Source organism: Periplaneta americana, chromosome 1 (genome assembly GCF_040183065.1).
Source record: "Periplaneta americana isolate PAMFEO1 chromosome 1, P.americana_PAMFEO1_priV1, whole genome shotgun sequence".
In the NCBI taxonomy this organism is placed as follows: Eukaryota; Metazoa; Arthropoda; class Insecta; order Blattodea; family Blattidae; genus Periplaneta; species Periplaneta americana.
In genome coordinates, this window is record NC_091117.1 from 224,412,858 (window position 1) to 224,430,042 (window position 17,185).

The following is a 17,185-nucleotide window of genomic DNA, read 5'->3' on the forward strand; positions in this document are numbered from 1 at the left end:
GGGGGATTGTAACCCTGTAACCCCTTACCATGGGTACGCTTCTGTCTGAACAGCGCTTCTCTACATCTCACTCGCTGTGTTTAGGGGAGTAGTGGGTACAGTGAGACACAAAATATTAAGACATATGTATGCAAGTGATATTGAAGTATTTTTAAAATCAAGTGCTATAGAAATAGACATTAAAACATGGAGTATAGTAATACATAAAAAAATGTTAATAGATAAAGGACATATTATACAATGCGTGTTTGTCAAAAAAATGCAAATGTCTCACTGTTCCCATTCAGGACGGTGCAGTTAGACACCACAGTGTCTATTAACGGACATTGAAATGATTTACATTTATTAAAAAGAAAACAAAAACTTAATGTCTCTTTATCTTGACATGTTCTGTAGGCTTATTTAGAATCATTTTGATGTCTGACTTCGAAACCATTGAAACATCTGGAACATTTGGAAAAGTGAATTTTCCATAACATTTCAAACTTTTGCGAAAAAATGAAATTAATTTTTGGTGACAACAAAGCTTATGATTATAAGAATTTAATGTAATTCTTTATTATTTTTTTAACGTTTTCTTAAATTTTTGAATATTTTTTTTATTTATGAAACCATTAAAACGTAATGTATCCATTATTTTAAGCTACAGTTCCTAAATTGCTTACTAGTATGTGCATTTTTAATGTTAGTTACTGGTAAATGTAATATAATTACAGTTTGTTATTGCAAATCATTGATACATGGGAACAGTGAGACGTCTCAGTGTACCCTTCAGTGGCATGTCTCTCTGTTCCCCTTACGTATAGTTCATTTAAAAGTGACGCCATCACTTCAAAATTAAAACAAAAAAGACGAAACTTCGTCAAACATAATCTCAAATACCATAGTATTAGGTAACAAAACATTAATATTTATATCTCATTTGTATATCCAATATAACCTTCATTAAACACAAGCCAAAATTTTACTTCTAGAGTGAAATATTACGAATTATTTTTTCATCACTCACCTTTGTAACGAGAATCAAATCGAGTATGAAAATACTGTTACTTTACTCATGCAACATACAAATCCACTGTTACCAACATCTCAACATCAAAATTTGCAATGTAATAAAAAATGTCTCACTGTTCTCCCTGTCTTACTGTACCCACTTCTCCCCTACTTCTCCACTGACAGTAGCTAGTGTCGAAATTCACAGACGTTCAGAGGATTTTCACAATACGCATGCTTCTCTTTTCGTACTGTGCATGGTTTACCACGACTCATGAAGGATGAATACTATTATAATCACATTAGAAAAAAACTTTCCGTAGAGACGTGCAAATGTGCATATTTTTGTTAACATTGGAAGTTAGAAAAATCGGCATAAATTCTACAAAAATGGCTGCACCAACATAAGAGTGTTAAATTCGCGTTCTTTAGCTAGAGTCAGCGCTAGTTATCAAGATTTAAAAATCATAAACATAAACCATATTTGACAAATTGGCATTACCATCTGTCACAGAAACGTTTCCCAGCACGCCAAAAAATTAAATTTTCATTAACACTCATCAATCAATTACGTTTCTTTTTTTGCTGTCTGATTCAGAATATTACAAAAACAGTATACAAAATTCCCACCTATCTCTATAATCGATGAGTTAAAAATTGAAACTGTTTGGATATGCACGTCATATTCAGATGGACGGGATTTAACTTTCAGTAAACTAATTTCGTCATTCGCCAATCAATTTATTGCATCGGGCTTCTGCAAATATGTCACACGGAACGTAATAGCTGTTGGCTATTTTCACTCGTTCGGAGAATGAGTGGCAGGCTGCCTATCCCTGCTTGCCCGGGGCAGCCGCCTCTTTCTGCTCTGTGACGTAACACTCATCTCCGATCTTGCAGCGGCCAGTGTGGAGTCTGGAAAAGTATGCAGCTGTCTCCGATATGTCTGCAACAGAAAATATTCTCTTAAGGAAAAGGAGGCCGGGTAGCTAACTTGACTGGAAGGTCTTGGGTTCGAACCGGGTAGTGGCCGGAGTATTCTCCTTACCAAAACTCCCACGGTCCACTCCACACCAATAGGGATATCTTACGCAAAGTTTTACCGTTGGATGGCAAGAGCGTTCCATGCGGCACAACTTGTTGTAGGGCTACATTATGTACAGTTGATTGTGTTTTCCCGCTTGTTGGTTTTCTGTGCGTGTCAAAATTATATTTATAACTAGTGGCTTGTGCAGCAAACTAAGTTCGTTAGACGTTCAAATAAACATTTTTCAGATTTATTTTCAATGAAGAATACCAGACATTCGGAAAGTTATTTACTTCCATAATAATGAAAGATACTCTCTCTCTCGAGCCAATACTGAAGAGAACCACGCATATAAATATCTACACCACACCGCCATTAAATATATGAAAAAGACCCAACCCCACTTGATTAATAACTATAAAAATATTTGATTTTTAATAATATTATTATCTTACGTAAGTTTTATAGCTTTCAGTAACATATACTATATATACTATATAGCCGCCACTCAGTAAAATATAGAAATCAAAATCTAATTTGTTATTCTCTACATCTACTTAAATAACCACAAAACGTTTCACTTTCATATAATCAATATAGCATTAATATGTATAATTAATGGAAAATAGTCACATCATGGCATTAACTACAGTAATATTTCATTTCTAATAGTAATAATGTCATCAAACCACCTCAAGTTTTGTAGTTTTTAATATCCGATACACAGCTGTACTCAGAAAATTAAACACCACAGAATCGAACCTGTAAATTATTTTTAGTAAGTTAAATTTTTAATAACCAATTTAATTTGAGCTCTAAATATGTCAGCATTCTTGCAGATCATGGACTTCGTGTAATATTGTTTACTGTAGTGTGTGTTTTGTTTTATTCTGAAATGCAACACGGCCGACTTGATGCTCGCTTCGCTTCTCCTGAATGCAATTAGCTAGTTCTCAAAACTGACGATAGATGGATTTTGGAAAATAGGAAAATTATTTAGGAAAATTGACATTTCACTGAAAACTTCTATTTTTCAGAAACATTTTGGGTTCCAAGCTTCAAAATGAGGGGCCATTTATTAAAATCCGTTCAGCCGTTTTCCCGTAATTTCCATTACCAGTTCAAATTATATATATAGACTATTTTGTATATCCTAGTATAATGTAATATAATTCAGTATTTTCTAACCTCGTGAATTAATTTAATTTAATTTACCGTAAATAATAGCGTGAAATTTTATAATACTGAGCGATACGCCTTAAGAGATTGATGGGGAAATCTGCAGTATGCAGAATATAGATACGAGTAAATTGAATGTTCATGAACATAAACGAGAACTTTGAGAACGAGGTGCACGAATAAAAAAAATTAATAAAATAGGAACTTTGTCGAAGGCGAATATTACCTCTTTAATCATTAGTATTGTAAGGACCGTACGCTAAAAACAAGATATGCAGCCACCAATGTGTTTTTTTATAGTGAAGGGATTATCGAGATTGAATCCCTCGTATTTTTTCTCTAGTTGCAGAAAGATCAAGTGAAATGTTTGATAAGATGATATAATATGATCGCAGTAGTATCACGATTATGTGTCCTTTTTTGTAGGTTAAGGACATGCAGTTTTGAATACTATGTAGGATGGGTTTGAAAATTTGAAGTAAAAACAAGGTTTCAATAATTAGGGTACAGCACATTAAAAACATTATTCATGAAATGGATTTCACTACGGATCGTCCTGGATAATAAAAGCCCAGTTTATCGAGAGTTTACTGCAGGCGTAAAATGCTTCTTCGGAGACTCCTAGAAGTATTGAATATAATATAGCTTGCTAACATAGCTTGCTGTCGAGGTTGCATATGATTGTATTAATTTTTCTTTTTCCTCTTCCAAAATGAAACTGTAGTCAACAATTCCTTACTTGAAGTAGTTACTTTTATTTAATAGCTAGCACTTCCGAGGCGCAATTTAATTACTTATATTTTTAAGGTTTAAAGCATATATTCAGAATATTTCGGGACCTGATTGAAGATAAAAGCTTTCCCTGGTTTTTACATATAGGAACATAACAAAAATTTGGAATTTTGAGTTGTTTTTAAGAGTATTTAATGCACCAATACACTACGTAAATCCTTGATGTTTATATACCGGAAAACAAATGCACACGCAAAGCGCATCCCTCAAAGTACATGCGCGCTATCTGTTGGTGCTAGTTCAGGATATCCCTATTCTTTCCCGGGGGTAGAAGGTGGTCATAGCGAGGTGCCTTGGACACTATCTCCTTTCATTGGGGAAGTCGCGAAAGTATGGAGCTTTACCTCCATGTCCCCCATGCGCACCGCGTCTGTAGCTCAAGCGCTAGAGCAGATGGCCTGGGTTTGATCTCAGACCAGGGGCCCGTTTCACAATGGTAACAAATTACAAATTAACAATTTACAAATAGCAAGTAAAATATTACATAAATGCTTGTAAACTGAGTTTGACAATGCAATCTCATTAATCTGTAAATTTTAACGAACTTTACATAATCAGCTAAAGAAATTTACAAATAAGCATTATTAGTTAAGCAATACCGCCAGCGACAGTTTATAAAAACCGTCGATAAAAATAGGCTTAAGAACTTTACTAATAGACGATAGTATATTATGTACATCATTTAAAGGGTGTAATTGATGTTTTGTTATTTGAAGTGTTGTATCAGTGAAGTGTGTAGTGTCAGTGAAGTTTTATAGTTTATAGTGGTAGTGCAAAGTATTTGAACAGAGAAATGTTTTTGAAGCGTTAGTGAAATCAGCATAGTATCAGCACAGTCTACTATATACAGTCGCGAAGCTTGAGGTGATTTTTTGCAAATCTCGTCATAAAGCGCTCCAAGCGGTTAGCAACTAGAAACAATAGACTGTCCACGGTCGACTTTGGACTGTGTCGTATTTCCATTGAGTGCTAGCTCGTTGCGTATTTTACATTGATGCTTGTGAAATGTTCGTTATTGGTTGTAATGAAAATGTTAATGGCTAAAATACAATAATTGGAGTAAATTATATTTTACTAGAGACGTAGAAAAATTAAGTTTGTTTTAATGAAATTTATTGATCACGTTTTATTTTCAATTCTGGTGGGATTATTATTGCTTAGGCCTACTTTTTTTTCAAAGGATGTTTTTAATTATAGCTGTTAATTTTGTTGTTATTTTTATTTGTTACTTTACTAGAGACGTAGAAAAAGTCTGTTGCAATAAAATTTATTGATCACTTTTTATTTCCAATTCTGGTGTGATTATTATTGCTTAACCTCATCCCACTTTGTTAACTACGTAAGCCTACACTACAAGTACCGGTACACGTAAGTTACTCCATTAATTCATATTTCCATTATTATTGTTGCAAAGGGAATGCAAATTAATATTTATTGGTTTCATAGTTAATTATCGCTATAATCTTGAATGAGTGAAGCGATTATAGTAAATTTCAGTTCGTTTTGCACGAACAAAAATAATATTAACCTATTTCTTGCAGGTATCTTCGAGTTTATGGTGGAATTTAATATACTTCATTAAAATAATAAATTAACTTTATGCATTTAATATTTCAATAATAGAAGGAAGGTGTTAATATTTCCAAAAGAACACAACGAAAGTATAACATATTTTGTCGTCTACTAGGAGAGAAATCTGCGATGATGAGGCGATAGTAGCGATCCTAGTGGTGGGCAACTACCCATGTTTGCATTTTTACTACATATTGAGCTTCGCGACTGTATGTAGTAGACTGTGATATCAGTGAAATCAGCATAGTATCAGTGAAATGTGTCGTAGTACCAGAGCAGTGAGTGAGTGAGTTGATAACGAAATGAGTGTAGTGCTGAAAGGTGGCCTACTTGTGCATGGATGAACACATACTCGTGGGTTTTAGTTCGAACTTAGGGTTAAGATACAAATTAAATTTACTTTAAGTGTTATTTTAAGTGATCATACTTCATTTAATTTAGGATGATCCTCGTTAATTATACCATTGTTATAATTTTTATTATTAGTAGTATTAATTATTATTATTATTATTAGTATTATTATTAATTTATTAATTGTTTTTATTATTAACTAGCCGTACCCGTGTGCTCCGCTGCACCCGTCACAAATAAATATAAAGTAATTACGTAATTAAAATAGGACATTTGATCCAGGGAACATTCGTGTTTGATACAAAGATAAATCGTTTATATGTCACTTAATTTAAATTGCATCCAAATAATTAAAATGCGATCATTTTGGTCCAGAGACACTCATTTGGTGCAATGACAATTCCTTTAACATGTTTCTTAATTTTTATTACATGCAATCATAGTTTAATGAACATTGACAACATTTAGATTTAATGTGTATATTTTATTTTAATTGTTATAGGTTTCCATTGAATTATGGTAATAACTTAATTTTAACCCTTGTTTTCTACGTATTCAGTAAATGGCGCTTGGCCCACTGTGGTTCTGAACCCTTCAAATAACTTAAATTATATTATATAATATTACATATTATATTATATTATATTATATTATATTATATTATATTATATTATATTATATTATATTATATTATATTATATTATATTATATTATATTATATTATATTATATTATATTATATCAGAAGTTACTGTAATAACATTATAGCATTATGTCCATCACTACACTTTCCAATGGTGAAATAATAATTATTTATACAAATCGGTTAATTTAGCTTCCGATATTACTTCATACAAACACAGAAACATTCTCTGTAGGCTATCTTTCATAGCTTTCGATTGTTGCTGTCCAAGACTCCTTATAGACGAAGTCATTTGTTTTTTAATTCATTACACGGCCTTAGATGGCAGTTATTTTAATTTTAAAACTCATTTATCTCATTAAATATCAGTCCTATCAAAATTTGTCAAGGAATAAAACTTATCGAAAATTATTTTTAAAGAAACCTTTGTTATGTAACATTTTTCACAAAAATCAATAATAAGCGAGATATTTCGATTTATTTAAATCAGGCCCCCTTATAACCCCCCTTTTAAATAATGTATTTTGAATGCCATATAGCCTAAAATCTAAGCTACAACGAACTTAATTTATATTCCAATTTTCATCGAAATCGGTTCAGCCATTATCGCGTGAAAAGGTAACAACCATACAGACAGACAGACAGACAGACAGACAGACATACAAACAAAAATGTCAAAAAAGCGATTTTCGGTTTCAGGGTGGTTAATTATATATGTTAGGACCAATTATTTTTTGAAAATCGAAAATTACCAGAAAAATTTCGGCTACAGATTTATTATTATTATTAATTGTCATTATTGAGTGTAATTAGTTATCACTGCCACCGGGTATATACCCATTTGCAGTGTGAATAAATACATACGATAGTTGAAATCGTAACTATCGATAGTGCTATCGATTATCGCCCATCGCTACTACCAATAGGGCCAATTCACTTCCAGCGAATTCCACTCGTAGCCCCCGATTTGTTTGAAGTATTGGGGGGAGGAGCAGGATTTTGCGCAGGAAAAAACTTTAATTCTGTTCCTAAAAAAATCTCGTTAACATATTTTACAGAAAATAACATTCTATAATTTTTTTTGTATAATATCCATGGAAGTTGCTGACGGTTGAGAAATTCCAGTTGTACCACAGTCTACTATATACAGTCACGAAGCTTAGGATGATTTTTTGCCAACGAGTTGCATTTCCGCGATAGTTGCTAGCCGCTTGGAGCGCTGTGAGTATTAGGAACAATAGACTGTGTCACTGCCGTCGTGACTCGCTTAACCCGATCACGAAGGGCGGCGTTTCAACCATATAAATTAATTGGAATGCATAAAAAGTAACATATATTTCTCTAAAATGTAGTGTAATTGCATTAATAAAATTTAAAACAATGATTACTAGACACTTCAGACACAATTCCTTGCGAGTTAAGTTGTAATATTATTTTTGGTGTGAAAATTACGTTCTTCTTATGTGTAATACCTGCCTTTATTTCGATTAAATATTGCGAAATTCTTGTACATTCATTTATGCACGATTCAATAATTTTCAGTTGCACCGCACGAATATTTAGATATGTTGAAATTATAGGTTATGTTTACTGTACCCGTTGCCCCTTTCTGTCTAATTTTAGTGATCTCCAATGCCCTGTCACTACATATGTATGTTATGTCATATGGAAATTGTAGGTTATGTTTAACTTATATTCCTATATTCGCAATTATACATTATAATTAAACATAATGTCATGTATGACACCCGTCACATTCTATTTTAATACTACAATTATATACTGAATTATTGCATTTTTATATACTACCTCAGAGACGAAATAACACAATCGTACGTACACTAATTTCATAGGAGTGGTATGATAAATTTTCTGTCTACAATTAAGGAAGATAGATGTGCTAAATTAAAATTACAATATAAATTCGTTTTTATTAAACCTCAAAATAGCTTCCATTCTGAACTTAAAATGTTGATGCGAACATATTATGTTAACGCGTAAAATTCTCTTCACATTAAAATAACACAGTTTTGTAATTATTTCTGCAACATATTATGCAACAAGAAGTAAAAGGAACTTATGGACACATTACGCTAAGTAAAGCTTAGTAATGGTACGCAATAAAGTTATAATATAATATTTCACTGAGCTCCATACACTGAAATAGAAAACCCGAACAAACATTACGGCCTGGTCTAGATCGAAAAAGCATTGACTGTGCCGTATTTCGCATTGTTGTGAAAAGTTGTGTAAAGTGTGAAATGTTCGTTATCGGTTGTAATAACTGGAAATGGCTAAAATACAATAATTTGAATAATAATATGGGACAAGGAGACGTTTGTGGTTCTATAAATATTATAAGAAAAAGAGGTCAGAGTTATCTTTCTTCCGAAAGATCCAGGAAGGTGAGTTTATGAAATTAATATACACTTTATGAAAATAGTATATAAACCTTATGTATTTCATATTTCAATAGTGGAAAGAAGGTGTTAATTTTTTCAAAAGAATACGATATCGAAAGTACAATACATTTTATCGTCTGCTGAGGAAAGTGTCTGTGATGAGGCGATATTAGCGATCCTGGTGGTTAGCAACTATCTATGGATGCATATTTCAACTGTCTATGTTTGCGTATTTAGTAAGTATTGAGCTTCGTGACTGTATATAGTAGACTGTGGTTGTACTTTCTTACATTTTAATTTGGACAGCCGAAGCTACAGCCTTTCAGATCTCGCTACATACATTAATAATTATTTGATCAATATATTCGCAGCTCTGCTTATTCGAGATATAGAACGAACTGCGCCTGTATCTAGAGGCATATGCAAACCGCCGTACTGGCGTTTTAACTACTGAAATGTCACGCACAAAGACAAGCGGAGGCGCCCATCACAGGCGTATGCTACAGTGAACGTGGATCTGAACCTAAAAGCTATTGTCTGCACAAAAAGTTGCTCCATTCATCCAACTCTTTCTGCTCCTCTTTATCTCGTGGTTTTTCTGTCTTATTCACGTCCGTGGATTCTCCTTTGTTTCTGTCTCGGTCCCCCGCTGTTTATAAATGATGGTCTGGTGCCGACTGCAGCGCCAATGTTTTGTGAAGCGGTTGGAGTTGTCAACCCCGAAGTTTATTCATGACTCTAGATTTCCTATTCGTTTTTTTCTCTCTCCGCTCTTACTCTTTGCCATTCCGTTCCATTTTAACTCGTTCTGTTCTACTAGAAGAGCTTCAAAGAACAGGTCGTGTCCCACGGTCAGTTGGTCTGGCGAAACATAAAAACCATTCCACGTTTATGAATACTCATATCTATAATATAATATAATATAATATAATATAATATAATATAATATAATATAATATAATATAATATAATACTTACTTACTGGCTTTTAAGGAACCCGTAAGTTCATCGTCGCCCTCACACAGGCCCGCCAGCGGTCCCTATCCTGAGCAAGATCAATCCAGTCTCCATCATCATATCCCACCTCCCTCAAATCCATTTTAATATTATCTTCCCATCTACGTCTCGGCCTCCCTAAAGGTCTTTTTCCCTCCGGCCTCCCAACTAACACTCTATATGCTTTTCTGGATTCGCCCATACGTCCTACATGCCCTCCCCATCTCAAACCTCTGGATTTAATGTTCCTAATTATGTCAGGTGAAGAATACAATGCGTGCAGTTCTGTGTTGTGTAACTTTATCCATTCTCCTGTAACTTCATCCCTCTTAGCCCCAAATATTTTCCTAAGAACCTTATTCTTAAACACCCTTAACCTATGTTCCTCTCTGAAAGTGAGAGTCCAAGTTTCACAACCATACAGAAGAACCGGTAATATAACTGTTTTATAAATTCTAACTTTCAGATTTTTTGACAGCAGACTGGATGATAAAAGCTTCTCAACCGAATAATAACAGGCATTTCCCATATTTATTCTGTGTTTAATTTCCTCCCGAGTATCATTTATATTTGTTACTGTTGCTCCCAGGTATTTGAACTTCTCCACCTCTTCAAAGGATAAATTTCCAATTTTTATATTTCTATTTGGTACAATATTCTCGTCACGAGACATAATCATATACGTTGTCTTTTCGGGATTTACTTCCAAACCTATTTCTTTACTTGCTTCCAGTAAAATTTCCTTGTTTTCCCTAATCGTTTGTGGATTTTCTCCTAACACATTCACGTCATCCGCATAGACAAGCAGCTGATGTAACCCGTTCAATTCCAAACCCTCTCTGTTTTCCTGGACTTTCCTAATGGCATAATCTAGAGCAAAGTTAAAAAGTAAAGGTGATAGTGCATCTCCTTAATATAATATAATATAATATAATATAATATAATATAATATAATATAATATAATATAATATAATATAATATAATATAATATAATATAATATAATATAATAATAGACGTACCTACATTATGTGACATAATAAAATAATAAAATTATTTTTAATATAATTTATGTTGACTATTACACTTCTAGTACGTCATACTCCTTTTGACCAATAAAACGGTACGAAAGGATTATTTAAACCAATCATAGCTGTTTATCGCTACCATTTTATAATTTCCCTCGCATTTCTTTATTTTTATCACTTCCCTATCATTTGTTTCTTTGTTTGCCAACATTTCAAACTGCAAATTCTTTACGGTATTATAAAACATCTTTTGCTATCGTCATTTGTTTACCGCATTGGTAGTCGACTGAAAATGGCGGCTCCGTTCAAACGTTTTGGTGAAGCTAACATTAGTGAAATAGAATTCAGTAAGTCAATTAATATTTTATTGCATTAGAGTACTTTATTTCCTCTAATCTTTATATACTTTCATCTAATCGTGTAATGGTCAATTAAATTCCACTCGAGTTTTGAGTTCCTCTAGATAAATCAAAACTTCTAGTGAGATTACTGTTGATAATTAATTCCCGCTTTTGCAGCACTTTCCTCTAACGCTAATTTCTCTAATTTATTTTAGCTCGGACATATAGGCACTTAAAACGTTAAAAATAGGCAGGCTAAATTGTACTGGTTATCCAAAATAGGCACTGAAATTATAAACTGATATTTAAAATACGCAGTTTTAATATATACATTCACACTCACACAATGTTATTTTAAAGTAAGGTCTCAGTTTGAAATGGTAGCATCTTCTGTACAGTCGACCTGGTTGGCGAGTTGGTATAGCGCTGGCCTTCTATGCTCAAGGTTGCGGGTTCGATTCCGGGCCAGGTCGATGGCATTTAAGTGTGCTTAAATGCGACAGGCTCATGTCAGTAGATTTACTGGCATGTAAAAGAACTCCTGCGGGACAAAATTCCGGCACATCCGGCGACGCTGATATAACCTCTGCAGTTGCGAGCGTCGTTAAATGAAACATAACATTTCTTCTGTACATATGATCGGTTTGGTCTCATATAGACAGAGGGATAGAGGGATTGTTCTTTTTTTTCAATAAGCATTCCTTGCTATGGTAACTGTGTTACGCTTGTCTAAACAATTGTGATTAAGAATAACAGACGGCAATAATTTTTGCAGTAGTTTTGTCTTTACGAGTTCATATTGACCTCGTCGGGTATGATTAATTTCAGATTGCTGTGAATACTGGAAGCGTGAACTTTTTTCTTTAAAACTAGCTTCCTAACATAGCATATAATTTATATAAATTCTGCCCTTTAAATAAATACTCCTCTTCTACTTGTGTATAAATCAGACCTTAACTCTATGCTGATTTTCAGTTCTATCCAATTTACAGTATTGGGTATAAGCATATTACTTACACTATTGCATTTCAATTGAAGTGTTTTCAATCGTGTTATTTAATATTGTTTCTACGTACACTCGTAAATAAATCAAAGATAAATTGGCCGTCTGATTTCTCCGGAATCAAAGTTCAACCTTATAATTATGGCCTAATTTTGATATGGTTTTTCACTCTACATGTACAGCTTGTTTTTATGCTCAATGACATTTCAAATTTGATGAAAGGACTTCGCAAGTAAAGTCAATCGGTAATAGAACAATAATATTATACTTAAATGATAAAATAATCAAATAAAGACAATAAATTACTTTGACGTGGCAGTGCCAATTTTACATTAACCTGCACTAGCAGCGATAACAGGGCTTGCCTCATTATAAAACGACTGTGTATGTACATCGCCAACGATATGAGTAGAGGGAATATTCCCTCGAGCATTTCCGACGTTCAAATCCAATGAGGATAAAACATTTTTATGGGTTATATTTGTCTTCCGTTCATAAAGTTATACAAATTATTGAAACATATCAATAATTAAATCTATATAACCTTTTTTTATACACAATTAGCTTTAATTAATTTTATTCTGTATTCCACCGTTAACGGTTTTGTAATATAAACGTTATGCAGTAATTGCATTTGTGAAAAATATGAAATAAGTTACGAATTTAATTTTTAAAATAGCTAGATTTTGTAATTATTATTGAATTTATGATGATTGTATTTCATTGGAACGTTTCAAATATTTTGACAGGCCTTTTCTTATGGAATGACTGTATCTAGCCTTTTGATGTCTGGTGTCCACATCTGTGGAGTAACGGTCAGCGCGTCTGGCCGCGAAACCAGATGGCCCAGGTTCGAATCCCGGTCGGGGCAAGTTACCTGGTTGAGGTTTTTTCCGGGGTTTTCCCTCAACCCAATACGAGCAAATGCTGGGTAACTTTCGATGCTGGACCCCGGACTCATTTCACCGGTATTATCACCTTCATTTCATTCAGACGCTAAATAACCTAGATGTTGATATAGCGTCGTAAAATAACCCAATAAAAAAATTGATGTCTGGTGTTTCGACTAAGTTACGAGTTGAGAGATAACTCACTAATACATTTTCAATAATTAAACCCCAATGAGAGTAAAGGCCCATTCACAATGAAAATTAAACATAACCGTAACATAAACACAGAAGTTTGCGCCCAGGCTACCAAATGGGATCATTCAGAATGATTCACATAAGCATTGACATAAACATTACCGTACGACGTTAACATGAAAGTTTGCGAACTCCAAACTTTCATGCTCATGCTTACGTGATTTGCAAACAGAACACAATCGTGGAGCGCTGAAGTATATGACGGAATATGAGGAAATGGCGTCTTTGTTATGTTTCCATGGTTACCAAGTATGTTTGCGGTTATGTTTATGTTCCCATGGTGAATGATGGTATGACTTCTTGATTTTACCGTAACGTTTATATTCTTAAGTTAACGTTATGTTATGTTTAATTTTCATTGTGAATGGGCCTTAAACTATATTAATTAGTTGGCCTGTAATATATTGTTTTTTTTTTCATAAAGTTATTACTGAGGCGTCCAATTTAAAACGCCACTTATCCACGTTTATATATTTTTCAGGAGAAGAAAAAAAGATTTCCTCTGAATCAGTTGGAAAATAATTGAAATATATCATTGTATTTTCGAGAAAAATATCAGATGGAAGGCACCTGGGAAGTACATGGTTTAATGATCGGAGCGAGGGGCACCATCCCACGATCAACTGTAAACACTATCAAAACATTTGGAATCCATGACATCATTCCAAAAATAATTACTTCAACCATTAAAGGGTCTGTGGCAATTCTGAAAAATCATTTATACGGAATATCATAATACCCCCCCCCTTTTCTATTCGTTAGTGTGTGATTGTTACAAATATATGTACAAATTTATTATTTCTTAAACTTAAGCTCCTAGTTCACATTTAAATTTGGCTCGTCTATCTTACTGTAATCATTACTATTCTTATATGTGTGTTATTCTGTGTTTTTGGCAACCCAGGATGCCTGGGCAGACTATTTCTTGAAATAAATTATATATATATATATATATATATATATATATATATATATATATATGGATAAGACAGATTTTGGAACTAGGTGCTTCATTTTAATTATTTCCAAACTGCTTGAAAGGAAACATTTTTTCTTTCTCCTGAAAAATTGATCCTCTCCAGTCCTGAGAGTATAGTATGTTACATTGGTTCCCAATCTTTTTTGACTGACGACAGACTTTACTGAACGCCCACGATATTGCGACACATTTATTTTTATTAAAAATAATGATATAATAATAAGCACCAGTGCTTTTCTTCTGGAGAAAAAGGTGGTGGAACTCTGTGTAGTATATTTTATAGCGGACGGGGAGATGATTATGTTCACTGCACGGGAATTTGGTCGTTTTTAACCTCCTTTTCGTCCAACTAAGACTTTCGAGTTCTAAGCGGAATTCAAAGAAAAATAATATTAAAAACATAGTTATTCACACATATTTCGGTTCCATGATGAAAAATATAACAAAAAGTCGACGGAATGCCTTTCCAGAGCGTTTCGTCAGAAAAGAGCACTAATAATAATTGAAGAGTCCACTGCAAGAATGATGGATGTCACTTTCTTGTCGAAAATGAACCGAGACTGTCAATGCATAGCTTAAGACATATGGAATGTACATAGAGAGTTATATGGCATTAACACTGATAGTCATTGTCCAGTAATGATCGGAAAATCACAGTTAAGTTTTGAGCGCTAAGCATTTCAAACTTTCAATCGCTTCTCCTGCAAAATGTATTCCAAATGACATCCATCATTCTTGCAGTGGACTCTTCAATTTCTGTGTAGTATCGGACATCCAGTGTTGTAAATAGGTCGATGTTAACACTTACTTACTTACTTACTTACAAATGGCTTTTAAGGAACCCGGAGGTTCATTGCCGCCCTCACATAAGCCCGCCATTGGTCCCTATCCTGAGCAAGATTAATCCAGTCTCTATCATCATATCCCACCTCCCTCAAATCCATTTTAATATTATCTTCCCATCTACGTCTCGGCCTCCCCAAAGGCCTTTTTCCCTCCGGCCTCCCAAATAACACTCTATATGCATTTCTGGATTCACCCATACGTGCTACATGCCCTGCCCATCTCAAACGTCTGGATTTAATGTTCCTAATTATGTGAGGTGAAGAATACAATGCGTGCAGTTCTGTGTTGTGTAACTTTCTCCATTCTCCTGTAACTTCATCCCTCTTAGCCCCAAATATTTTCCTAAGCACCTTATTCTCAAACACCCTTAAGCTATGTTCCTCTCTCAAAGTGAGAGTCCAAGTTTCACAACCATAAAGAGCAACCGGTAATATAACTGTTTTATAAATTCTAACTTTAAGATTTTTTGACAGCAGACTGGATGGTAAAAGCACTCAACCGAATAATAACAGGCATTTCCCATATTTATTCTGTGTGTAATTTCCTTCCGAATATCATTTATATTTGTTACTGTTGCTCCCAGATATTTGAACTTCTCCACCTCTTCAAAAGATAAATTTCCAACTTTTATATTTCCATTTCGTACAGTATTCTCATCACGAGACATAATCATATACTTTGTCTTTTCGGGATTTACTTCCAAACCTATCTCTTTACTTGCTTCCAGTAAAATTTCCGTGTTTTCCCTAATCGTTTGTGGATTTTCTCCTAACATATTCACGTCATCCGCATAGACAAGCAGCTGATGTAACCTGTTCAATTCCAAACTCTCTCTGTTATTCTGTACTTTACTAATGGCATACTCTAGAGCAAAGTTAAAAAGTGAAGGCGATAGTTTGCTTTAGCCCACAGTGAATTGGAAACGGAATCTAAAAAAAAAAAAAAAAAAACACAGCAACTTGAGTTGCATTAGAAAAAAAATACAAAGGTGTGTGTCAAAATTCTCAATCTGTATATTCTGGATGTTCGGTAAAAGATTTTTATTATCGTTTTTTGGAAACGCACCTATTTAAATTAAATGAAATAATAAACGATAAACATGATAAAATCTGCTTGTTAAAACTCAACTGTTGTTCGCTGGAACATTCTAGGTTTCTTAGCACTGTAAGATTTCTCTCGCTATTTAAAAGAAGCATACCAATATGGCGTTAATATACTCAGACTTAGGAACTTGGAGAAGAATTGAATTGCAGCCATTACGTCGCACTACGGAAGATAATCTGGTGCTGTAAATAGTCTTAACGTCTGATCAAACTACCGTCTTAACATACTGTTTATCCAGCTCCGCGGTGTACGTCTATGCGACACATTTACATACTAATCTGCGAAATTACGACTTATTCTTCAGGGTAAGAGTACAGCAGATTACAACACATCCGTGTCTCCGTAATGAAAGCCGTTTGCGGCGCTGTTGTATATTTTCATAATGGAATATTTTGAAGGGGTTGGGCGCAGGGAAAAGGGAGGGAAAAAAGAGAGTAAAGAGAGAAAAATGAGTAATGTTATATATCTGGGTCTAGCTAACACGTTTGGCGAATCTAATAATCTTGAACGAGAAATTACTTCATGTGGAATAAATGAGAATCGCATACCAATTTCTCATCGTGCGAAACAGAACCGCCGCCGCCGCCGCGTTCTGTCTCTTTCACGCCCTCCCTTCGAGTCCCACTTTTGTTTCCAATACATTTTGCAAAGCGTAGGAGTGTGCAATAGCTGCTTCTTTCCGAGCAACAATAAAATTGCATCGGTAACAAGATATTCAGGGATCAAGATTACATTAGTGCAGAATCAGGGATGGGGGTCTACTAGTTTTCATTTTAATTTCCTGTT